Consider the following 25,668-nt stretch of genomic DNA (forward strand, 5'->3'; position numbering starts at 1 on the left):
GACAGCCAACATTCTTCTCAATCAGAAGTCCAGTGAATGTGTTTCCAAGGATGGGGAGTTACATCTCATTAGCTCCCATAGATTTTGAAGGCCTGGGCCAAAGATACAAGATTATGTAGGTACTGTCCATCTAAAGCAGTCTTTTCAATGAATATTAAATACTTAATTCTCTGATGAGGCCAAACATGCCTCGGTTTGTACTACATAGTCCTCATCCTTTTGAGACATAACATAGTTCTCAACAAAACCAATGAAAAAATATAAGCCCAGTAAATTGCTTTTCTCCTTTCATATATTATCTGTCAAGTCTGAATGCACAGACACCCCTTTCTAAGTTTACAAAAAATACTTCCATTCTACTGGTGCAAATCACAGTCTCCTTGTTTCTGAGATTTATTTTAACAGAGACGGGGGAAGGATTCCCATTTATTGAGTTCTAAATATGTTAGGCAACTTTAAGAATATTACCATTTTTAATTCTCATAATAGTTCTGTGAAGGGGTCATTTCACAGATGAGAGAAGAAAGGCTAACAGAAGTTAAATACTCCCAAGGGTATCTATTTTTGGTATGGACCAAAATTCCTCCTCAATCTTCAAATCTCAAAGCCTCAATCTTTTCTACTAATAAGATGTTTATCAAAAGATAAACTTGGTCTATTGGAGAAAGAGGAAGATCTTGTCTTTTTTAGGAGGGGAGGGGAAATCAATCTCCCCCATCCTTTCCTTTCAGCAATGCTGAGGGAGGTGGAAGAAATTTAAGAGCAGCAAGAGCTCGGTGAAGAAGGGGGAAGCTTCCAGAGGGCAGGAACCAGGTCTGGGTAGCCAGCTTTGTCCAATGTCAAGTCCAGCATAGGTGGAGCTTCTCGCAGAGGGTGTGCATTCGCAACACATCAACACTGCAGAGTCCTGCCTGGTACTCTCCCAGGACGGAGAGCTGCCCGCATCTCTTTCCCTCAGCCTCACATACCATGAGGTACTGGAAGCAGCACCTGGAGGCTTAATAGGCCGGGGAGGAGTTGAGAGCGGCAGATAGCAGTGTGTGTGTGTGTGTGTGTGTGTGTGTGTGTGTGTACTGGGGGCGGGGGGGGGGGCGTCTGGTGAGAGGCTTCTGCTCGGTAATGTAAGGGGTTGGGCAGCCCACGTGACTCCAGGAAGGCGGAGACAGGCTAGCTGGAGGGAGGGCTGAGAGGCCTCGGGGAGGGTGCAGATAGAGGGGCAATCTGAATAATTGAGGAGCCGTTCGGCAGCGGCGGCTGCCTCCTGCTTTCCTTTGCCGCCAGCACCCCGCATCACGGGAGAAGAGACAAACCCCGAGCTGTAAGTGAGGACCGCCAGCCATCAGCCCCGGTAGCCAGTTCATCACCTCCAGCCCTCCGGTGAGTGAACGTCCCCCTGACGCTGTAGTCTGTCCCCCTCCGTGGCCCCTGCATCCCAGCTGGAAAATGGGATGATCACCTCTTGTTGAATGAACCAGGGAGCCGGAGCCACCCGGAGCGGGTAAGCAGGAACATGGCGCGGAGGCTGAGGGCGCCCTCCGGGAAGGGGTCTCCTAGAAGGAAGGATGGAGCCGGGTCGGGGTCTCTCCGGCTCTGGCCCGGAATGGGGCCTGGATAGCATCCAGAGTTGGGGGACGCCGGGCTCCAGCTGCGGGGCTGCCAGGCAGGTCTGGCCCGCGGGAGCTAGAGGCGGAGGAGAGAGCCGCCAGCAGCGTTCGGGCCGCCCAGGTCTCCACAGACGCCGGGCCCGTCCTGTCCCCCCAGTGCCTTGGCACGCACCTTGGCTCGCGCCGCTCGGTTTTCTCGGCGTCTGAAAGAGTCCAACGAGAGAGATGCTTTTCCAGCCGAAGCCCGAAGGACGGGCGGGAACAATGTCTGCCCTTTTACATGAGAGCAAACTCTTCAAAGGGACTATCTGAGCCAGGTGACCTGACAAGGCCATGCGCTCGCAGGAGCATCTGTCCCCAGAGACCGGTGACACACCGGGGGCGACGAGGAGGACGTGATGGGTGAGGTGTCAGGGAAGCTCCCTGAACAGAGGGGGCAACCCCGGGGAGAGGACTCTCACACTTACACCTAAGTCAGAGCCCGCCCCACTTCCCCATCCCAAAGCACATCAGTGTCCTAAGAATCCAAAGGGCCAGAGTAGGGCAGTGTAGCCTCGCCGGACGCAGCCACAACCTCCTTCTAGCTCTTGAGTCAGCACCCTCCTCTCCGCGCGCCGCCCCCCCCCCCCCCCCCCCCCCCCGCCGCACCTACACACACACATGTATTTTGTATTGTGATTGAAAAGTAAGACAGAAGTCGCCGAATGGCTAGAAGTAAAGTGAAAGGTGGAGAAAAGGTGCAGGAATGCTGGAAAAATAGAGCCCTCACCGGGCTATATTTTAGCACTCCCCACCCCACCACCTATGCTGACTTCGGTTCTTGGGGGTCTTCAACCGAGAGGAGAAAAGGAACCGGCTCTTGGGAGGTATTCTCACCGTAGTGGCAGGGCCGGTCACTGGCCAAAGTTGACCGAGAAACACAGAATGATAACCCACCCTCCCCTCTCCCAACCCCACTCCGACCGGAGCCCCCTCCAGGAAGGGGTTCGGGAGAATGCCAGTCCAGAGAGTGGGCCACAGAGAGGACGGCGGGAGCTGTCCGCGGTGCTGAAAGTTCTCCAAGGCGGCGAGATAACACCGCCAAGGGACTGGAGGCTCACTGCTTGCCAACATTTTTCTCCAAAGCAGAAACTGTGTTAGAACCCTCGTAAAGGAAGTCAAGTGGATCAAGTGACCTAAAGAGAGGGGTAAAGGTGCTATGCATTCCCCGTTTCTCTGCCTTCCCCTTCCCCTCCCCCTCCCCCACCCCTGGATTCCACTTGGAAGCAGGTTTTCCCCAATGCTGGGTTGAGGAGCAAGGAGCGGGTGTCACTCTAGGATCCAGCTTTGCTTACTTGAATGGGAACGAACGTGGTGCCTCATTCTGTTTTCTCTGCCTGCGCTGTGAATCTTCCTGTTGGTGAAGTGTTGGAAACATGGTGTTGTTCTGATAAACGCTACTGTGGCTTTCAAGAACCAGAGAACTGTGAGGCTGCACAAAGGAAGAGGCTTCATTAACGGAGAGACTAACTAGGCTTTCTATTCCTGGCTGAGGTTTTTCCTCTCTTCAGTACCCTTCTCTCTCCACCACGCGTTATCTACAATGTAAATTTTGCATCCTCTAGATATAGATCTCTAAGCAGTCTTGTATGTTTGAGAGTCTTTTACATTATGGGCTAGATGAGGAATGAACTAAGCCAATTTCAGGAGGCCAAGTTAAGAGACTATTTATTTAAAAAAAAAAAAAAAACTACTATATGCTGGGCCATATCATCTCATTTAAGCTTCACAATAGCTGCTAACCAAATGTATCACAAAGTTTAGAAAACTGAAGTTATGTATCTCGAATCCAGAACTTGGATTCAAATTCAAGTCTGCTTAACTCTGAAGTTCAAGCTATTTCCATGCCCTTATTTTGGCATTGACTTTGGGCAGTGGTTACTGGAGACTATAGCAAGAATCTGTCAAAGGTAGAGGACCAGCTTTGCTTTTCACAGACACTACTCTCTCTTCCAACCCTTTCCTCTTTAATCTGTTCACCCACCCACTGTCACTAACTCCCACCATACCAACTGCTTTTGTGCATGCTGCTTGAGATACCACTGTTCACACACTTGAGCTTCAGGATAACAGAAACATGACAGAGGAATAAATGGCAGGCTTTCCTGAAGAACAGCAAGGCTTCGGGGAGTCTGGAGAACTAGATTTCACTCATGCTTTCATATTTAGAATTACACCCTTGAGTTATAGGGCTGGAAAAACCTTCAAGATCATTAAGCATCATTGTTTTACAAAAAAGAGAATTTGGGAACCAAAAGATGCTTATTAGTCTAACCCACATGACTGAAAAGTTAGGACTGGAATCCAGTTGACCTGACTCCAAGGCCAGTGCCCTTTCCACTACTCCCATGATGCCTCAAATATTCTTCCATGCCTTCTCTGATTATCTTTGACAAGAATATCAGCAGGACTGAACTATATTCAGTAATTTGTTGTTTTTGTTGTTGTCATTTAGTTGCTGAGTTGTATTCGACTCTTTGCCACCCTATGAACAGTAGTTCACCAGGCTCCTCTGTCCATGGAATTCTCCAGGCAAGAATACTGGAGTGGGTTGCCATCTCCTTCTTCAGAGGATCCTCCCAATTCATGGGTTGAACCTGCATCACCTCCTTGGCAGGCAGATTCTTTTACCACTGAGCCACCTGAGAGGCACAAACACTCAAAATACAAGTAGTCCTCCTACCTAATTTTTCTTCCTGTTCTTCCCTCTCTGGTCTCACTGTTCCAGTGTTGGCTGACCGAATATAACTGAGATACCTGACCCACATTCCTCAACAACTGTTTTCCCTATACCAACAATTTGCAAATCGGGATGGTGGTATGGCATTTCTTTACTTGCCTTTATGCTGTCTATATTTCCTCTTCTATGATCTATTCTCAACAAAATAATTTTTCCAAAATCAATTACCCTTAGCATCTTCCTGTGTTCTCACAGGTACTTACTTGGCAGAGGCCTCAAAAAGATTTAGGCAGAAATAAGTGATCATCCTAAGTCCTGATATTTATCAATGCTAGGCAGTATGCTAAGTCCTTTCATAAGTCATTGAATTTTCACAATTCTGTCAAATAGACAATTTCATTAGACATGGTCCTAGAGTTCTAGTCCACTCTAACATACAACAGACTTGATACTCTATTCATTTTTGCTTGCTTCTCTTCTAGCCCATAGTAAAATCTCACTTTCATTAATTAGATTTTTGTAGCCCTAGTAATCACACTTGGCAAGATGAAATTTTTATATTAAATTGGACAGTTCTATCCTGCTCCAAAATGTAGAATTTAGAGATTCAAATTCAGTTCAAATGGCACCATTCCACTGTTTCATCTCTTAATATTTACCATAACATATTCCTCCCATTTATTATTCTTTACTTAAAGATCCCCTTATGCCTTCCTAATGCTATTACTGACATTCTGCTTCAAACCTGCTCCAGAAGCAATTAAGGCATAACTCATAATTAAATACATAACTTCTATTATATCATCACTGCGTGATTCTGCAAGGATGATGTTGCTGGGTTACTCAGTCCCAGGTACCATAAGCTTACACTGTCTAGAACCACTCTATCCAATATGGTAGTCACTAGCCATATGTAGTTATTTACCATTTTAATTAGCTAAAAATTTAAATGTTAAAAATTCAGCTCCTTAATTACACTAGCCATATTTCAGCTGCTTAATAAAACCATATGTGGCCACTGACTGCCTTATTGGACAATGCAGATACAGAAAATTTCCAGCATTGCAGAAAGTTCTATTGGACAACATTTCTATAGGAAGTGCTAAAAACATCACAGCAACTGAGAATATGAAATTGGGAATAAGGACTTGGGACTCTGCTTTGAAACTTTTTCCAAGAGAAGAGAAAAATCCACCTGTGCTGAGAACATCCCCCAAAGCCCAAAGATGCTCAAGACAATAAGGCTAGGAAGGAAAAACATGTATCTCACTGAAGGAGCCGATGCCTTCTGGAGTTTAATTACACATAGATTCCTTTTTACCATAAAGTCAAATGCTCTATTTTACTGTCTTACTGGTTTCCTGAGTTCCAACTTAGAAATAACATAGCTGTTCTTATTCAGATTTAAAATTTATATATACTTTATATAAATATATATATATATATTTATCTTAAGATAGATAAATAGATCTTAACAAAAGAATGGATGGTAACTTGAAAGATACTCTTTCAGAAAAAGAGCTGAGATATACTCTCAGCCTGATGTTGGTCAAGGATGCCATTCTCAGGCAATTGTTACATACGGAATCTTATTACTAAAGGAGAGCTTAGAGAAACTGTCTACTCCGGTCTCCGGCAGATCATGCTGGCTTTAATAATAAATACCACTTTGGGGGGAATCATGGTTTATTCATTTCATGGGAACTCTTTATCTCTTAGAGAGGCCTGGATTTTGGAAGAGAGAAATACATTGCCTTGGAGCTGAAAAGAGTTTAATTTTCACTGTCTTCAGCTTGAGGGATTTAACTGATTTTGTATCTCAAGAAATAAATAGAACTGACCGTGTAGCTTTGAAACTCATGCTGGTAGCATACAATCATTCACTTAATCAATAAAGTAGTTGAGGAGTGTCATATATTTGCACAGAAAGGCTGTGGTCACAGGTGTTTGGAATGCCTATAGCCTAGCACATGGGTGCTCAAAAGATATTTGCTGAATTCATACCATTGTTCCAGGTCACTTCATGCCACAAACTCATCTAGCCAAGAAATGAGTACTGCCCGTGGCATTTTCCCTTATCAAATAAAACAGGAGACAGACACAGAACATCAAATCTTACCCTGATAACCACCTTCCTAACCCCTCTGGGGGCATAGGTAGTGATGGCCAAGACAGACTGCCACTGAGAACTGTGTCTCGCTGTTCTCCTCCAGGGAACAAGGAACACATCAGTCCAAGAGTGTTTCATTTCTTTATGATGAGGCAATTTCACAAACAATACTTAAATGGAATTGTATGATACTTTTCACTTTTACCTTAAAGAGACATTTATTTCCTTAAGAAATAAATGATTGGCCTTCATGATTGTTGCAGGCAACTACTATTATTCCTAAGTTCAGAAGGGGCTTAGCTCAAAATGAAAACACATATAATAATAAAAGGAGAGCTGACAACATCACAGTTTGATTGGTCATATAATATTATCCTTTTCCAGGAATAATTGGGCTTTCCTTTACAAGTTTTAACTGGTGATTACTGACAAAAGTGAAAGAAAAACATCTTTCTATTCTAGCAAGTCATTAAGCAAATGCCTGGAATTAGCTGATTCTCACTTGCCAAAGGCAAAATATTCCAACCCAATAAACTGTCCTACAAATGAGCAAGCTGATCTCCATCATCTGTTCATTTGAAAAATTGTTTTCCTTTGTTTGTTTTAAAAATAATCAGCAAATTTAAAAAAACAATTGCATCCAGGTGTTTGAACATTTTGATGACAAAATGTTTCTCATAATTGTAAAGATTTAATTGTTCATTAGAGAAAATCTTTATACAATATATTATTGTGCCAATATTTTGTAACAGTTGCATAACCTAACTCTCTTACTTTGCAAACAGAAAAACTGAGGCTGAGAGTGGTCACTCAAGTTAATAACAGAGGCAGAAGCAAGACCTGAGTCTTCTTTCACAATTCACTGCTCCTTGCATCTTTTAACATCATGCATCTTTTCATTAGTCATTAAAATTTTTATCAATGACTTTAGCCACCAAAACTTTACCAGAGATGCTAAGAGTAGGAAAATGAATGTATCTGGATTTCAGATTATTTCCCTTGTACCCTGGTGTGAACTACTAGTCAAGGATAGTCAACAGGTAGAAATTTCATGGCTGGTATTATAAGGCAGAAGAAAAGCATTCAAAACTTCAGAATCTTTGTTGCCAAGAATTTGAACAAGGATTTTACTTCTCTCACCTTCATTACCTTCATCTTTAAACCAAGAAATTTGGATTAAATAGTGTTTCAGGTCCCACAAGCTGTAATATTCCATGGTTCTATGAAATGAGGCTAAAGACTTGAATATGCTGTCTCACTGAGCCCAAAGAATCAAAAATAAATGAAGGATTCCTATTTTTACATCATTATTTATTGGAAGCTCTGACATGTCATGACATGTCATGCTAGTATTTCACCTAGTTACAGCAATAATGATAATGATAATGATCATGATAGCGAATACCCTTACTCTGACCCTAAATGTTGGTAATGTTATTATCCCTTTTTTACAGATGAAGAACTGGATCCTAGAGTACTTAAATAACCTGCCCCAATTCTTATTTCTTCATGGCTATGCTGGATCTTCACTGCTACACATGGGCTTTCTCTAGTTGTGGAGATTGGGGGCTGCTCTCTAGCTGCAATACTCAGACTTCTCATTGCTGTGGCTTCTTTTGTTGTGGAGCATGGGTTCTAGGGCGTGCAGGCTCCAGTAATTGTGGTGCACGGATTTAGTTGCCTTGTGGCATGTGGAATCTTCCCAGACCAGGGATAGAACCCATGTCCCCTGTGTTGGCAGGCGGATTCTTAACCACTGGGCCACCAGGGAAGTCTGACACTTCCTCTTTGAAAACCACTAGTCTCTCAGATAACTGATATGAATCATTTTTAGGCCACAACATACAAGCCCCTTCTCTGGGGAATTTTCACTTTACCTACATTTTCTGGCTAGAATAGCAATCACAAGGTGAATAGAATTCCAGGTTTCTGGTTCGGATGAAGTTACATAGGGATCTGTATTGTCTTTCTGCAAGATGGCTCTTGTCCTTCTGTAAGTTACACCACTGATCAATTGTTTCGGTAGTTCAGTACTGAATGTTGTTGCTTTGCACCATGCTGCTTTTCCCAGAGTACATGAACTGCCTGTACTGCCAGAAATGAATGAATGCTGGTGCAGGATCCATCACCTTTTAACGCTACAAATGTCAGCCTACCACATCTTCACTGTTCAGTAGAGTTTTCTGGCATTTACCTCCAGGTTTTTTACTCAGAGTGACAATCTAGACAGCTTTTAAGGAAGAGAAGGAGAGCTTCCAGAGTGTCATTTCCTAGTGATGGGCTTCTATCAAAAATAAGACTCAAATTTTCAAAATCATGTGTAGAATTCATTTTCTTCTCATTGCTGCTAAGTCACTTCAGTCGTGTCTGACTCTGTGCGACCCCATAGACGGCAGCCCACCAGGCTCCCCCGTCCCTGGGATTCTCCAGACAAGAACACTGGAGTGGGTTGCCATTTCCTTCTCCAATGCATGAAAGTGAAAAGTAAAAGTGAAGTCGCTCAGTCGTGTCCAGCTCTTAGCGACCCCATGGACTGCAGCCTACCAGGCTTCTCTGTCCATGGGATTTTCCAGGCAAGAGTACTGGAGTGGGGTGCCATTGCCTTCTCCATTCTTCTCATTAACCCTATCTTAATACCAAATTAGTCAAATAGAATACATGACAGTATCTATCTACCTCACTGTGGGTTTTAACGTATATTAAATCTGCTCTTCATATCACAAAAAGGGCCAATGAGATACTCCTTGTGAACCATAAAGTCTTTACAAAGGAAAGGATGGATTTTCTGTCCTTTCTGTTCTTTTCAAAAATAGCTCTTCTCTTCAAAAAATAGCTCCAGTCCTGAACCTGACTTCACAGCTATATCAAAGTCTTTAGGGTTAAGATCTTAGACCTAAGCTTGCACATCTAGAAAATGCTTATTAACAATAAGGGAGGCTTCCTGGTTCCTTCTAAAATCAATAGTTCTCAAACTCAGGTGCTATCTCACTAAAGGGTATTTTTTTTTTTTTTTTTTTTTTTTATTCTTACAAACACTGGGGGTAGGGGGAGGTATTATCACTGGCTTTGGCAGCCTGGGATCAGGGATGCTAAATATCCTGCATCAGCAGGACAACCCTGCACAATTAAAAAAAAAAAAAAAATCCCACCTGAAATGCCAATAGCACTCCTCCTGCACTGAGAAATCATGCTCAAAGTGAGATGCTGTTCCAGCTTCCTAATTCCCCAATTGATACAGAGAATTTACTTTAGTATCCTTCCCCAGATGGAATGCAACCAATGTGAAGTCTACAGCAGCTTAGATGCATTACTGGGATTTCAGTAATTTTATTGAATTCAGGGCTGGTTCATGCCCTGAATCATGAAGTCTATTGTCACAGCTACAAGAAACCTCAGAAATCACCCCAACCAGCCTTCTCCCTTCCCTATGTTTTAAAGATGAAGTAATTGAAACCCAGAAATGTTAAGTGACTTGCCTAAGGTCAGCCAGCAAATTAGTGACAGGACCAAGACTAGAGTGCGGTCCATCCTCTTTGTTGATAGCATTTTGCCCTGCTCTGTACTGCCTTCAGGAATTTTATTCATCCTTGGAGCACAATCCAGTGTAACACACAGTGTGATTATTAAGTATTTATGAAGCTCCAAGTTTTCCACTGCTCACTATTGAGATATGGTTCCTTCATAACAACCAGGTAAGAGATCAGATCCTGGGCTACTTCTATACAAGAGCATTCTTCTTAGAAATACAGATAAGCAGCATACCCAACACATGGGCACAGCCATTCTTCCCCCGCCTCACACACCCTCCCCTGCCTCCTCGTTTCAAACTGCCAGAGATTATAGAGGCACAGCCTGAACAGAAGGCATCTTAATCTCCGGTGATTCTGTAAATAATATGCTGTTCATGCTTGCATATAAATGATCACAGCCTCTCTACTTTCCAGATGAGGGAGACTTCAGAAAGATGAAGGTGCCTGCACACAGAGCATGTCAGAGAGAGGATTTTCAGATTCCAAGCACCAGCTCTCATTGTAGCAGGGTTAAATTTTTCACCCATCTGCACATTCCTAATTATTTATCCAGGCTTATGGTCTTAAATTTCACCTCACAGTCAAGTTAGTTTGTGCATATTTAGATTCTCAAATTGCTTATTTCCTACTTTTCATTCTCTGGCCACCGTTCTTCTACCTCTCATCCAATATACATCCAATAGAGATCATCTAAACCAATCCACTCAATTTACAAGAGATGAAACTCTATCTCTGAAAGCCAGAGAGGCAAAGCTGCCAGTTCAAGGCTAGATTCTCTGACTCCCACCCCCATGCTTTTCCCTCCACACCAAGCTGCGACTTTCCAAGGGTAGGTAAAAGAGCATCTTCCCACTCCCCACACACCTCCCATTCATTGACCAACCCCATAAGGATGGATGGAAATGACTAACTGCACTGTGCTCTGATGCTTATTCCAGGACCTTATTTAGAATATCCACAACTTAGTATCTCTCACTTTGTATTGATCCATCTATCATATTAAGAAGCTGGTTATAGAGAACACTTTCTAGTCCAGAGGGTATATATAATCAATATCATCAAGGCAGAGATCACCACAGAAAACTGTGCTCGAGAAAAAAGAGGGCATGATCCATGGCTCCCATCACTTGATAATGGAGCAAAGTTCATCCTGCATTCACTGTAAATGGCAGGTCATTGGATTCATAATCCCAGAAAGCAGATAACCGGGTAAATGGGTAGGCTGAAAAGAGTAAGAAAGTTAAAAAGGACAACTCCTAAACCATGTCTGCTTTAGGAGCAAGGTGTTTTTCCTGAATTGATCAGCATGTGTTCATGCTAAGTTGCTTTAGTCGTGTCCAACTCTTTGCGACCCAATGTACTGTAGCCCACCAGGCTGCTGTCCATGGGATTCTCCAGGCAAGAATACTGGAGTGGGTTGCCATTTCCTTCTCCAGGGAATTGATTAGCATGGTACATTTAATTTAATGTACACAAGGCTTCCAATAATAGGGTTTTTCTTTTTTTTAGAAAATCAATGAAACATTTTCTATTTAAATTCATTCTGAAGAATCATTTAAAAACAAAAACAGGTGGTGTTTCAGTAAAAATTGCACTGAAAAGAGAATTGGTGAAGAAATCTAAGAACCAGCTTCTCAGGCAGGGCTTCACACCGTCATGATTGTCTCATCGTCTGACCAGGCTTATTAGGTTTAGAAACCTGATTTTATCAGTTCTATCAAAAGTCTTCTAGCTCTGCAGAGCCAAGCCATGTTCCCCAAATCCCAAGAGAATGACCTGATAACTAGATGCCAACACAGTCACTTCTAATGTAGGATGCTTTCAAGTATTGCCCAGGTCATTCCCATCCTGGTATTAGGATAGTAAGAAAACCGAACAAGTCATAGAAGATGACTTGAGAGCACAAGATCAGGATCAGTGGAGTTGGAGAAGCAGTCTCAGGAAATCTACCATCCACCCTGAAACAGGGACTAGAGAATTCTTCCAAATTCCACCAAGAACACCTTTCAGATTACTGGAATATTGGGCCCTCCAAGTGGAGGATCTTGTTTCCCCTTTCTCTAGTGTTAGAGAAACTTTGGAAAATTATTTCAGTAGAAGGTAGACTTTAGCTTCTGTGCATCCCTCATCTTCTGTTAGGATATTATTTCATACATGTTATAACTTCTTAACTCATAGCTTGTCTTATATTTAGTTACATTCTAGTCTCCTTTAGGGAGTTTTGGTAGATGCCCCAGTTTAACCACCAGTCATGAATAAGTCACCCTAGTGGCTGGGTTATTTCTAAGGGGCAAATCTCTTGTATTTTGCGCATATTCTATTTATTCCACTTCTCAGAGGGTGCCATGATCTGACCTCGCTCTGAGAGCACTGGGTCTGGTGTATACTTGTCAGTAATCTTCATGTGTGGACCCTGACATTTGAAACTGTATTCATTAGTCACTCTCAACACAGAAAACATTCATGGGGTGACTATGACTCATCCACAAAAATGCCAAAGGAATCAACTCTCAGAAGGTTTTTTTAAAAAAAATCAGACACCATTGTTACCTCTGACAGAGGTCAAACAATCATTTAACTATTTTTATTCTCCCCTTGAGCAGGCTAGTTATCCTAGTTCCAAGCAAGCATAAACTGCAACAGACGGTCTGGGATTCATCTTAAGTTCTTTCCTAGTCACACAGACTTTTGACACACTTTCTATTCCAGCATCAGAACATAGAGGAGGAAAATATCTGAATGAGTATAGACTGTTGTGCCAGAAATAAGTTCCTAATATAGACAACTAAAACATGCCACCATAGAACTTAACTGTCAAAACAGAAACAAGACTTCTCCATTTCAATACTGTCTTAGTGACTAGCCTGTGTTCTTCTTTTCTGCCCCCAAGTCTATTCCAAACCAGTTGTAAATAAATATTATGGTGCCAACACAGTAATACTAGGTATCTGGGGAGAACCTTCAGTTGAGCTTTGTGATGTCGTCTCTTTACACACGTGATTCCAATATGGCAAGTTACTGAAGTCAGGGATAATTACATAGCTACATCATAATACTTCTGACAATAGTCAAAACAGCTCAGTTCAGTTCAGTTCAGTCACTCAGTCGTGTCCGACTCTTTGCAAACCCGTGAATCACAGCACACCAAGCCTCCCTGTCCATCACCAACTCCCGGAGTTCACTCAGACTCATGTCCATTGAGTCGGTGATGCCATCCAGCCATCTCATCCTCTGTTGTCCCCTTCTCCTCCTGCCCCCAATCCCTCCCAGCATCAGTCTTTTCCAATGAGTCAACTCTTCACATGAGGTGGGCAAAGTACTGGAGTTTCTGCTTTAGCATCATTCCTTCCAAATAAATCCCAGGGCTGATCTCCTTCAGGATGGACTGGTTGGATGTCCTTGCAGTCCAAGGGACTCTCAAGAGTCTTCTCCAACACCACAGTTCAAAAGCATCAATTCTTCGGCGCTCAGCCTTCTTCACAGTCCAACTCTCACATCCATACATGACCACTGGAAAAACCATAGCCTTGACTAGACGGACCTTTGTTGGCAAAGTAACGTCTCTGCTTTTTAATATGTTATCTAGGTTGGTCATAACTTTCCTTCCAAAGAGTAAGCGTCTTTTAATTTCATGGCTGCAGTCACCATCTGCAGTGATTTTCACATGTACTCATTTAATCCGAGGAGTAGGTATATTTATCCCAATTCTTCATATGAGAATTATCAATTTTAAATGACATGCCCAAGGTCTCAGAGCCAGATTCAGATCTGTGCTACCTGACACCAAAATCCTCCCCATTCATACTACTCATCCACAGTTTTCTTAATTAGTTTATTTATTTTAATTGGAGGATAATTACTTTACAATATTGTGATGGGTTTTGCCATACATCAACATGAATTAGCCACAGGTGCACACGTGTCCCCCAATCCTGAACCCTCCTCCCACCCCACTCCCCACCCCATCCCTCTGGGTTCTCCCAGAACACCGACTTTGAGTACCCTGCTTCACACATTGAACCTGCACTGGTCATCTATTTTAAATATGGTAACATACATGTTTCAATGCTATTCTCTCAAATCATCCCACCCTCGTCTTCTCCCACATAGTCCAAAAGTCTGTTCTTTACATTTGCGTCTCTTTTGCTGTCTTGCATATAGGGTCATCATTATTGTCTTTCTAAATTCCATATATATACATTAATATACTGTATTGGTATTTCCCATTCTGACTTACTTCACTCTGTATAATAGGCTTCAGTTTCATCTACCTCTTCAGAACTGACTCAAATGCGTTCTTTTTTATAGCTAAGTAGTATTCCATTGTGTATATGTACCAAAACTTCCTTATCCATTCATGTACTGATAGACATCTAGGTTGCTTCTATGTCCTAGCTATTGTAAACAGTGCTACAGTGAACATTGGGGTACATGTGTCTCTTTCAATTCTGCTTTCTTTGGTGTGTATGCCCAGCAGTGGAATTGCTGAATCATATGGCAGTTCTATTTCCAGTTTTTTAAGGAATCTCCACACTGTTCTCCATAGTGGCTATACCAGTCTGCATTCCCTCCAGCAGTATAAAAGTGTTCCCCTTTCCCCACACCCTCTCCAGCATTTACGGTTTGTAGACTTTTTGATGGCAGCCATTCTGACCAGTGTGAGATGAAACCTCATTGTGGTTTTGATTTGCATTTCTCTAATAATGAGTGATGTTGAGCAACATTTCATGTATTTGTCAGCCATCTGAATGTCTTCTTTGGAGAAATGTCTGTTTAGTTCTTTGGCCCACTTTTTGATTGGGTCATTTATTTTTCTGGTATTGAGCTGCATGAGCTGCTTATATATTTTGGAGATTAATTCTTTGTCAGTTGTTTTGTTTGCTATTCTCTCCCATTCTGAAGGCTGTCTTTTCACTTTGCTAATAGTTTCCTTCATTGTGCAAAAGTTTTAAAGTTTAATTAGATCCCATTTGTTTACTTTTGTGTTTTGTTTTTTTTTCCATTACTCTGGGAGGTGGGTCATAGAGGATCTTGCTGTGATTTATGTCAGAGAGTGTTCTGCCTCTCTTTTCCTCTCAGAGTTTAATAGTTTCTGGTCTCACATTTAGATCTTTAATCCATTTTCAGTTTATTTTTGTGTAACTTATCCACAATTTTAAAAGTCTCTCTGAGACAGACTGATCCTAATATATCTTACATGAGTACACGGATGACAAGAATGGCTCTGCAAGTGCACTTACCTTCGTGGCCTTATCAGAGGAGTTAGACCCAGAGGTCCAAAGCTTTCACGTGGAACCGTGAAAAAGTCATACTTTTTCTAGGCCTCAGTCTTTCCATCTAAGAAAGATAAATAATAGTGGCTCTTTAGTTATTCACTCATTCAACAAATATTCTAAAAACTGAAGTGACAGTGGAAAAAAACACAGGTTAAGAGTTGTTAATAAAAATAGGAACCCCTGTTCAGATTATTGTTGCTAAAATAAAGATAATACTAAGTGCCAATGGCCTAGGGTATGTGGAAGACTGCATTCAAGATTGTTTTGGGTTAGTTTCTTAATCAGCAAAGCAGTTTGAAATCTTCTCATGTATCTGTCAAATAAAACTACAGGCCCAACTGACCAACATAATGCAAGTTGTTACTTATGAAAAACAATAGCCTGGATCCTCAAGGTTCCTGTGAATGGTTTCTGAAGACAAATTTGTCCTAAGCGATGAACAATACATCTTTAGACTTAAATTATTACAGAACTTCAAAGTGCCTTTTCATTTGCCTAAGGAACTCATTTCTTTCAGTGAAGGCTGAGATCATGTGATTACCCAAAGCAAGAACACAGTACAGGAAGACTAATAATCTATAATGGCAAAAGAGATATCTATTAAGCAAACAGAATGGGCAATTTGAAATGAAGGGAAGTAAGGCCATTTTGAAAGGCCATTTTGTTCAGTTTAAGAAAATTCTTAAGTTTAATCTTGCTGGAACTAGAGAATGTTAAGAAAACATTGAATGAGAGAGTAAAAAAGAAAACTTGCTGTTCAGTTGCTAAGTCGTGTCTGACTATTTGTGACCCCATTGATTGCAGCGCTTCAGGCTTCCCTGTCCTTCACTATCTCCCAGAGTTTGCTCAAACTCATATCCATTGAGTCAGTGATGCCATCCAACCATCTCATCCTCTGCCGCCCCTTTTCTCCTCCTGCCCTCGATCCTTCCCAGCATCAGGGTCTTTTCTGATGACTCTTCACATCAGGTGGTCCAAGTACTGGAGCTTCAGCTGAAATCAACCCACAAAAAGGAGGGGGAAGAGATGGCATTCTTCCTAAAGCACTTTCCCTAGAAAGGAAGAGTTGAAGTGGGAGGTGCAGAGGCGTTTGCTGGGCGGTGAGAAGTGAGATGTGTTTCCTTCCCCTCAATCAAAGACTTTACCGTGTCCCAGGCTTGAGAGTAAGAGACATCGCACACATAAATAAGCAGATGGTTCTTTCTTCAGTTCTGAATCATCCAATTTGTCCCCAGTTTTCAGAAGTCACTTGGCAAAAGGCATCATCATGAAGCCATTAACTAATGATTGCAAATTCACCAAGCCTAGAAGCCTAATTTATACACAGGAAACTATTTGGACTTTTAAAGTAATTTTCTCCTGTTAAGAAAAGGGGCATCAAGCCTTTCTTGGCATAAAAACAAAACAAACACAGACTCAAAAAATCAAGGGGGAAGCACTGGCATTAGAAAATGAAGGAAATTTGCCAGCCTAATCTCGCAGCTTAGCTTGTTTGCAAGGCCAGTTTCTAGTCAAAAAGTAGGATAATAAGAGTTGTAAACAGAATGTTAAAATGTGATTTATGACTGGACTGTGTCATATCACTCAAGGTGATCCATTTTAACTTAGCTTTAAATATCAAAGCAAAGTTCTCAGTGTTGGCTTTTTTTGTTTGTTTTTTAATGAACTATAAGGAGGTCCTTATTGGAATTTATTTGCTGCTCAGCTGCTTGCAGTTTTTTGGAGAAGTGTTTCATTACAAGCTCGATGGCTATAAGATTAGTAAAACTCATCTCTCCTGGACCTTGAATGCTGAGCTAAGGGGATTAAGCTTTAAGCCACAAGCGCTGGGAGCCACCAAAGGTTTTAGTATGGTGAAAGTTATGACCAGAAGAGTAAGAGAAGGTTCTGGCAACAGTGAGTGGGATAGCTGAGGGAGACAGAGAGAGGAGGGGAACAGAAAAGTCAAGTCAGGAGATTGTCAAAAACATTCAAAAGAAAGAGCATTTCATAGCTGCAGAATCAGGGGCCATTGTTATTTCTTGGCTGGTGTTAAATCATGTTGCCTGGATCTGGAGATGAGCACAGCTCCCAGGACTAGGGCTCAAGAGCGCCCTCTCCTTGACTTCACACCTGACCCACGCCCTCCCTCTCCTTTCTGTCAGCTGACTGGAACCCCTCTCCACTCATGGTGAAAGGGTTGGTGGGGATGGGCTGGAGTGCAGAGAGAGGTAAACCAGAGGAGCTTTGCCTGCCTGGAACCAAGACGGTGCCAAGAAGGCACCACAGGGAAGCAAAGCAGGGGTGGTGGTTTCAGGCCAGCCTCTCTAGCAGTGTGTGCCTCACCTCGCACAGGTTACTTTGCTTTTCTGGGCCTGAGATGCCCCAACCTTCGAACAGAAAGGCTACTGTGGATGCTTGCCATGGTTCTTTCCAGCTTGAGAATTTATAAAATCAGCAGTGCGTTATTAATTTAAAGATGCATTTCATGGACCACATTCAATTCAGTTCAATTCCAGGGCGGACACTGTGCAAAATGCCAAAGGGTTTGATTTCCTCCTTTTATTCCCCACCACTCCATTTCTTGTATTTTTCCATTATTTCTCAGATACAGTATTTTTCCCCCGTTCCTTTTTTTTTTTTTCCTCCATTTTCCAGTGGTAGCAGGGAGGGGGCTGTTTCCATAAGACAAGACACTGGGATCATCTGTTTATTGACAGGACAAGGGACTAGCCCGCCAGCTCTTTTGCACATCATTCTGCTGATGTCCCGTAGTCCTGTACCAGCAGGAAGAGGAAGTTGAACTCAACCTCCCTTCTGACTTTTATTTTTTAATCACTGCTTTCTCCACCAAACTGCAGGCTTCCAGATGTTCTAGGCAACTCTCCCTCACTGCCTACAGGTCAAGCAAGATGATTGCTGTTACCCACTTTTCCCTAGGAAAACAAATTAAGAAGGAGGCTATTTATACTGTCTTGCTGTAGTTTAACTTGACAATAATTAATACGCATGTGCATATGTACACACACAGCCCAGCCTCTTGAATGCAACTGCATCTGTTTAACCTTGGCCTACTCAACTCTAACCAGAGAGCAGGGCCATGGAGGCCTCACTCCCAAGGAAACAACTGAACCCTGAATTAGTCACCTGTCTTTTAGTCCCCTGAGCTACTATTCCATTTGAGAACTATCAAATACTTGTCTTGCTCATCTCAGTTGAAGCTGAGCTCAGCTAGGGTCTCCCCTATTTTACTGCCCCACCCAACCCCCAACCCCAGCCTAAGGCTTTCAACCCCCAACTCAGTATCTCACTTCCTACACCAGCCTGGTTAATATTCTAAGCACAACTTCTAAAGAAAGAGAAACAGGCCAGCAGAGGAAGCGAGAATCTATTTCTTCCAGTGCTCACAGCCTAAGGAGGCTAGAGATTTTCTCCTAACAATCCAGGATTCTGCGATGAGAACCAGGTTATTGGGTAGCTAGAAATACTTCAAAAATAAAACACTCAACACCCAAGAGAGGCCTACGTGGATGTACATGGAGCCCAAAGCTGGAGAGATGAGAAAAGACTTTAGGAAAGACTACCAAAAAAGTATTATAGAAAATGTAAATTATTATTAAAATTAGAGGGAGCAGTTGATCCAGCCCCATCTCCTAGAGCAATAACAATAATATCTGTATTTTAATCTAGTACATACCACACACTTCATATACATTAACATGAATTAGCACAAAAATCCTACTAAGGTGGGCATTTTTATGCTCTTTTTTTTTTTTTTAAAGAAAAGCTCTTCCCTGGTGGCTCAGATGGTAAAGAATCTGCCTGCAATGCAGGAGACCCGGGTTTGATCCCTCAGTCAGGAAGATCCCCTGGAGAAGGGAATGGCAACAAATTCCAGTATTCTTGCCTGGAGAATCCCATTGACAGAGAAGCCTGGAGGGATATAGTCCATGGGTTCCCAGAGAGTCAGACAAAACTGAGCAGACTAATACTTTAGATAAAGAAACCAGGCTTAGAAAGACCATAACTCTAACACAGATCTGTCTAACTTCAGAGACTAGAGATGATTACTTCTGCAAAAAATAAACTGCTGAAACTTAAACTTGGTAAAATAAAACCAAAGCCAGTGTACTGGAGGCAGACCTTTTGGGTCCAGGGAACAGCAGTGTGACCCTGGGCACATCCTTTAGGTCACACTTTCTTGTCTATGAAATACAAGTTTAGGATCCAATCATTTCTTCCAACCCAGCACCTGGGAGTGAGCTTTATAGTCCCTGCATGTCTCAGCCACAGGAGCCAACAGCTAAAATCTTAGCTCAGCACCACAGATCTCTAACAACAGGAAGTGCCACTTCAGAGGCTCTGGAAATGACTCAGAAAATCATTCTGTTCTCCAAAGAGAACCTATAATTTATACGACTGTGATTATCCCACTGGTCAGGGCCTAGGTAACATTCAGCATTCCATTCCATGGCACTCTGACAACACTGGAGACAGGAGCTGTGCTCAGTTTTTTTAAATACATGTGTTTAAAGCAGATAGTGACTCAAAAATGAAACAGGGTAAAAAAATCAATATTACAACCCACACATTCCTCTTATGTGAGAACCCATGACAAGAACATGTTAATGGCAGGGAGGGCTGGGGTTATTTACCAGCAAGGAGTCTTCATTTAATAAAAGGAGTCACCAGGATTCCTAAATAGCGTATGTTTATAGTCTGCAGAGACTGAACTTGATGGAGAGATAGACACTAAACCAATGGTGACTGAATGCAGATCAAAACCAAAGTGAGAACATGTGTTATTTTAATTGAAAATAAGATATCCTGTTTACAAAGGTTTGCTTTACACAAAAGTGTTAGGAACCAGTGTTTGCTGAATGGATGTGAGTGTCCCTTTGGTATGGCAGGAGCCCTCTAGGTACAAATCTACACAGAGGGGCTGGATGCACACAGGTGAGGGAGGGAGAAAGAGAGGTGGAGGAGAGATGTGAGGGAGCCTCATTTCTGCTTAGAAAGGCATCATGGCAGTAAAAATTTGTATTGACTTAAAATAAAAATGGATGTTGCTAGAAAAGAGGATGATATATGGTGCAATTCTTTGAGTTAAACAACCAAAAATGAACCTTTGTCTAAGCCATCTAGAATATCAATAGGGCTTCTTCGGTCAGTATGTTAACCATTAAAGAGAGTTTGACAAGCAAAAGCAATATTTCTTGTAGCAAGGCCGGCAATCAGACAATGCTAGCATAAACAACGTCCCCCAGGAGGAATCGGAAATCTCATTACTGCCTTTGTGGTTTACCATGTCCTGACCCACAAACAACCAAACATTACCAACAACACACTGTGGATCGCCTTTTAAAGTTTATACCCCCTTTTCATGTGGCATTTCTTATTTAATCCTCTTCACAACTCTTCAGGGTAAGCAGAGCCAATATATTATCTTTGTTTTGAAGACAAAGAAACAGGTTCAGAAAGGTAGACAGATTTGTTTAAAGACACACACTTTTTCTGTAACAGGTTAATCTAAAACCCTGGAGTTCTGACTCTTAGTCCAATGCTCTCTCCACAATACCCCAGTAGGATCTGAGGCTTGGAGTACTCTCTTTCATAGGCTTACGTGGAAGGCAGCTCATATGTTTTGTGTGAAGATACGGACACAGCAATTTCCCACACTGGGAAGTTTGTGAATCAGTAAACAAATATTTGTTGCAAGAAGTCTGCTCGATCGTATATTAACACTGAAGAAGACTAAAACATGGGCCATGTCCTCAGGGAGCTGATAGCTGTGAGGCCTAGACTGTGAAGGGACTTGAAACCACAAGATGTATTATCAAAAGTAGTATTAGCATCAGTTAAGCCTCAGAGAATGAAGAGGTGAATCAGAAGGGGAAATGGGAGAAAGAGGGGAAGAAGGGTTAGTACCCAGGACAGGGCACTACTGCTTAAGGACATGAAGGCCCACACAGGAGGGACAGTAGATTTAGGCCCCCTGGAAGAGGGGAGTTGGAACTGAGATACCCACACAGATCTAGGACTTTCAAAGGACCTCATCGTCAGTGAAAGGAAACACAAGAAAAATCCTACTCACCCATCAGTGATCATCAAGGGAGCTGGTCTCTGCCCAGAGTTCTGAATACAAAACAAAAAAGGCTTGCATGAGAAACCAAAACCTTAGCCTTTCCACAAAAGGGTGGAGTCTAGATTCACAGTATTCACTCAGTATGAGAATTCCAAGGCTAAGAATTTAACATAAAGACTGGGCCACAAATACCCATAAGGCACCTTTCACAAAGGCTTCCCAGGTGGCCCAGTGGTAAAGAATCTGCCTGCCAACGCTGGAGACAAAGGAGACATGGATTTGACCTTTGGGTCAGGAAGATCCCTTGGAGGAGGAAATGTCAACCCACTCCAGTATTCTTGTCTGGAGAATCCCATGGACAGAGGACTCTGTTGGGCTACAGTCCATGGGGTCACAAAGAGTCAGACACAACTAAGCAAGTAAACAATGAGAACCTTGCAGAAGAAAAATGCAAAACACTCTGAAAGGATACTCTGACCACCCAGGCCAGATGGGATATCCCAGACAAAAGAAACTCCACTGAAGTTTGCTCACAACCAAAAATTTAAAAACATATAAAGAAATATTCTCCAACGAGTCAGAATGGGTAACACAAAGAACTGGAGATTATCCCAAGAACCTGAGCATTACTCCAATTAAATTCTCTTTTGAAGCAAATTTTACATTAGCTATCAGAAGTGGAGAGAAACAGCATGGGAGGTCTACATTTGCCATGATATTTTAGCGTTTTCCATTTCAGGTTCTGAAAACCATCCCTCTTTATTTTGAAGATTCTGTTGGCCAAATAAGTTCGATAGCTGTAAGTCTCCATGACACCATGATAAAATGAACTTTAAAAAAGAAAAGAAAGAAAGAAAAGCCACAGATCTAGAAAAGATACATTCACTGTATCTAACTAACAAAGGATTAGTATAAATCACATGTATTTTAAAATTCCTACAGATGAATAAAAAAAAGAAACAACACAATAGAAAACGGGCAAAGATTAGAAACAAGCAATTCACAGAAAAGGTAAAGAAAAAAAAGACCTACTTAACAAATTGAATAATCAGAGAAATACTTAACAAAGTAAACCCACTGAAGTCTTTCTAAACCTTTCGTTTAAGCAACAATTTTAAAGTCTCATAACACCAGGTGTTGGTGATGATGTGCAGAAACAAGAAGTCTTACATATGTCTGATAGAAGAACAAATTTCTGCAACCACTTCAGAAAGAAATTTGGCAATATATTGTAAGTTATAGTTACTTTACACCCCAGTAACTCCAAGCACACATGTGTAAGGAGACGTACTTTGCCAACAAAGGTTCATATAGTGAAAGCTATGGTTTTTCCAGTGGTCATGTATGGATGTGAGAGTTGGACTAAAAAGAAGGCTGAGTGCCAAAGAATTGATACTTTCAAACTGTGGTGCTAGAGGAGACCCTTAAGAGTCCCTTGGACTGCAAGGAGATCCTGAAGGAAATAAACCCTGAATACTCACTGGAAGGACTTGATGCTGAAGCTGAACCTCCAATACTTCGGCCACCTGGTGCAAAGAGCAGACTCATTGGAAAAGACTCTGATGCTGGGAAAGATTGAGAGCCAGAGAAGAAGGGAGTGACAGAGGATGAGATGGTTGGATAGATCACTGACTCAATGGACATGAGTTTGAGCAAATTCTGGGAGATGGTGAAGGACAGGAAAGCCTGGTGTGCTGTAGTACATGGGGTCACAAAGTTGGACACAGCTTAGCAGTTGAACAGCAACAGTTCAGTAAGAGATTACACCTGAGTTATAATAGATTATCTAGACCTAGAGACAGATTAACTTCAAAATTAAAACTCTGAGTGAAAACGTTAGTTGATACTATTTTTAAACATTTTAAACACATACAAAACAATCTATAAGGATACAACTTATGTGATTTAAAAAATGTTTAAAACATCTGTGGGGATGATGAATATCATCTCCAGGATAGTAGTTACCTCTACAGAGAAAGAAGGAAGCAAGGAAATAGAAGAGTCTTAGCTATTGATTGGTACCTTTTATTGATTTCCAGAAAGAAAGATCTATAGCAAAATTGGTAAAAATCTGTTAAATAGGAGCAGTTATCATTTTGCTTTCTAAACTTTTTTTTAAAAGTAGTTTTATTTATTTATTTCTGGCTGTGCCGGTTCTTCATTGCTGCACGGGCTTTTCTGTAGCTGTGGTGAGTGGGGGCTACTCTCTAATTGCGGTGCATGGGCTTCCCATTGTGGTGGCTTTTCTTGTGGCTCCTGGGCTCTAGAGCACAGGCTCAACAGTTGTGGCACATGGGGCTTCGTTGCTCCACTGACATGTAGGATCTTCCCAGATCAGGGATCACTGGCAGGCTGATTCTTTACCCCAGAGCCACTAGGGAAGCCTCTGCTCTCTACATTTTGCCTATGTCTGAAATATTTCATAATGTAAATTTTTTAATGTTTTATTTTAAAAGTTGACGCACTGTGCCTAGCCCCATATCAGAGAGCAAGATGGCCTCAGTGAGGTTGGCAGGGACTGAGAAAAGTTTTCCTAACCATTACTGAGAGAGAGTAGAATTTAGAGGTCATGGTCCCACGGAGAGAGACAAGGAATGAGACCAGAAGGTACACCAGGCAGGGCTCTCGCACACCCCTACCAGCCCAGTTGGATCAGGGCTTGTTTATTCAGAGACTGGAGACCTCAGCAGCTATAGCCACAGGCGCTTTGTCTTGGAAGGAAGTTCCTAGTCCCAGTGGACAATTCAGCCTGGCCAGAGGGTTGGCAAAGACTGAGCTGGTGCTTCTTACCTCTGCAATGCCAGTTTGATTTGGTTGTTAATTATACACTGTGCGAGACTGAAGTCCCACCTAATAAAGCCAACCATAGTGTGGCCTCCCAAATTTGAAAGAGGGGTGGGTGGAGAGGAACTCTGCATGTTATTAGTTGAATCTATTTGCTTGTTTTATAACCTAGGTATTAGAATTAGTATTTTTTTTTTAATCTATGGCATTCACTTAAAACAGGACTTAATAAATATCCCATTCTTGATTCAAGCAAACTAATGAGTGTTCATGGGTGAAAAAATTTTTTCTAGAGAAAAAGAAAGGAACAAAAATATGCTCTGAATGCTACATCTCTTACATGAAAATAATTTGTAAACTGATATAACAGTAGGCATGTTAAAGTGAGAGACTATAGTCTTCTTCCTCCTGCCTAAATTTTTTATAAGTTAGTTATCACTTTTTTATAGTAACAGAATTTTTAAGAAAAAGGAGTAACACTGTATTTCTGAAATCAATTAGTTCTACTGATTGAGAGAAATAGATCTTTTCTGGTGCCTAGAAGAGAATCTTACAGTTGGTTAAGAAATAAGTTTTAATTAATGATATTCCACCTTTCTAAAAGAGAAAAGAACTATATTCTATCTTCTCCCCCTGAACAAATTTAAAAATTGAAACAACCCTTTGAAATCACTAATGTTCTATTTGAATAGGCCCTTTATCAGCATTAATACTAGCAACTGGCAGGAACACATTAATTAGTAATTTTGTGAGGTCCAGGTTTTGAAAGCACTGTATGCCATTTGTGGGTTTTACGAAATAGACTTTCATGGAATTGGACTCCTATATAAACCTCCCAGGACAGTCATTCAGCCAGGCAGTTACTAGCATGAAAATCAGCAGGTCACATCCTTTATCTGAACAGGGTCACACTCAGGGAGAACTATTTATACCAGGCTAAGCACTGTTATAACAGGAAGGAATTGCCACCCCTTCTGCTTAGGTGTAAGGAGAAACTTAAACAAGCCATTCTTATCCTATAACCTTGTATTTATAGCCAGTGAAAAAGGCCAGTCATTGAAATCCAACTTTGTAATTCTCCATTCAGAATGCCACTGTAGGGAAAACATCATGTTTAACTCTGTCATTTGACATTTTTCATACCACGTGGGTGTGTTTCCTATTTGAATTTCAGCCACAGTCTTATTACTGAGCTACTCACATCTACCACTGTGATCGGAAAATAAAACTGGCTATTTGTCCAGATACCTCAGTGTACAAAACACAGTAAGTTAGAAGTAGAATGGGGATTTAGAACTTGAGAATTATAAATCTGAAAGGTAATGTAAGTAGTTAATTCCCCCAACCCTGCCTTTTTATTTTCTAAATTGAGAATACCAAGCCTCCAAGCAGTCTTGTCTGAATTGGCTTGGTGCCGTTTCCCGGTGACTTGAACACAGGACAAGCAGTATAAGATGCTATATTCCAGACTAATCCTTCTTGCCCCCAGTGTGTGCATGTGTGCTCAGCCTCTTCAGTCTGTGCCTGATTCCTTGAGACACTATGGACTGTAGCCCACAAGGCTCCTCTGTCCATGGGATT

General features: G+C 41.8%; 1 protein-coding gene across 1 annotated transcript in view; it reads left to right on the plus strand.

The window, feature by feature from the left end:
* Positions 1–1,223: 1,223 nt before the first annotated feature.
* Positions 1,224–25,668, plus strand: part of SLC7A14 (solute carrier family 7 member 14) — a 109,676-nt gene continuing 85,231 nt past the window's right edge. The window contains exon 1 of the mRNA NM_001077992.2: positions 1,224–1,377. The gene's annotated coding sequence lies outside the window, so the exon portion shown is untranslated. The remainder of the gene's footprint in view (positions 1,378–25,668) is intronic.

The sequence above is a fragment of the Bos taurus genome, chromosome 1 (genome assembly GCF_002263795.3).
Source record: "Bos taurus isolate L1 Dominette 01449 registration number 42190680 breed Hereford chromosome 1, ARS-UCD2.0, whole genome shotgun sequence".
Lineage (NCBI taxonomy): Eukaryota > Metazoa > Chordata > Mammalia > Artiodactyla > Bovidae > Bos > Bos taurus.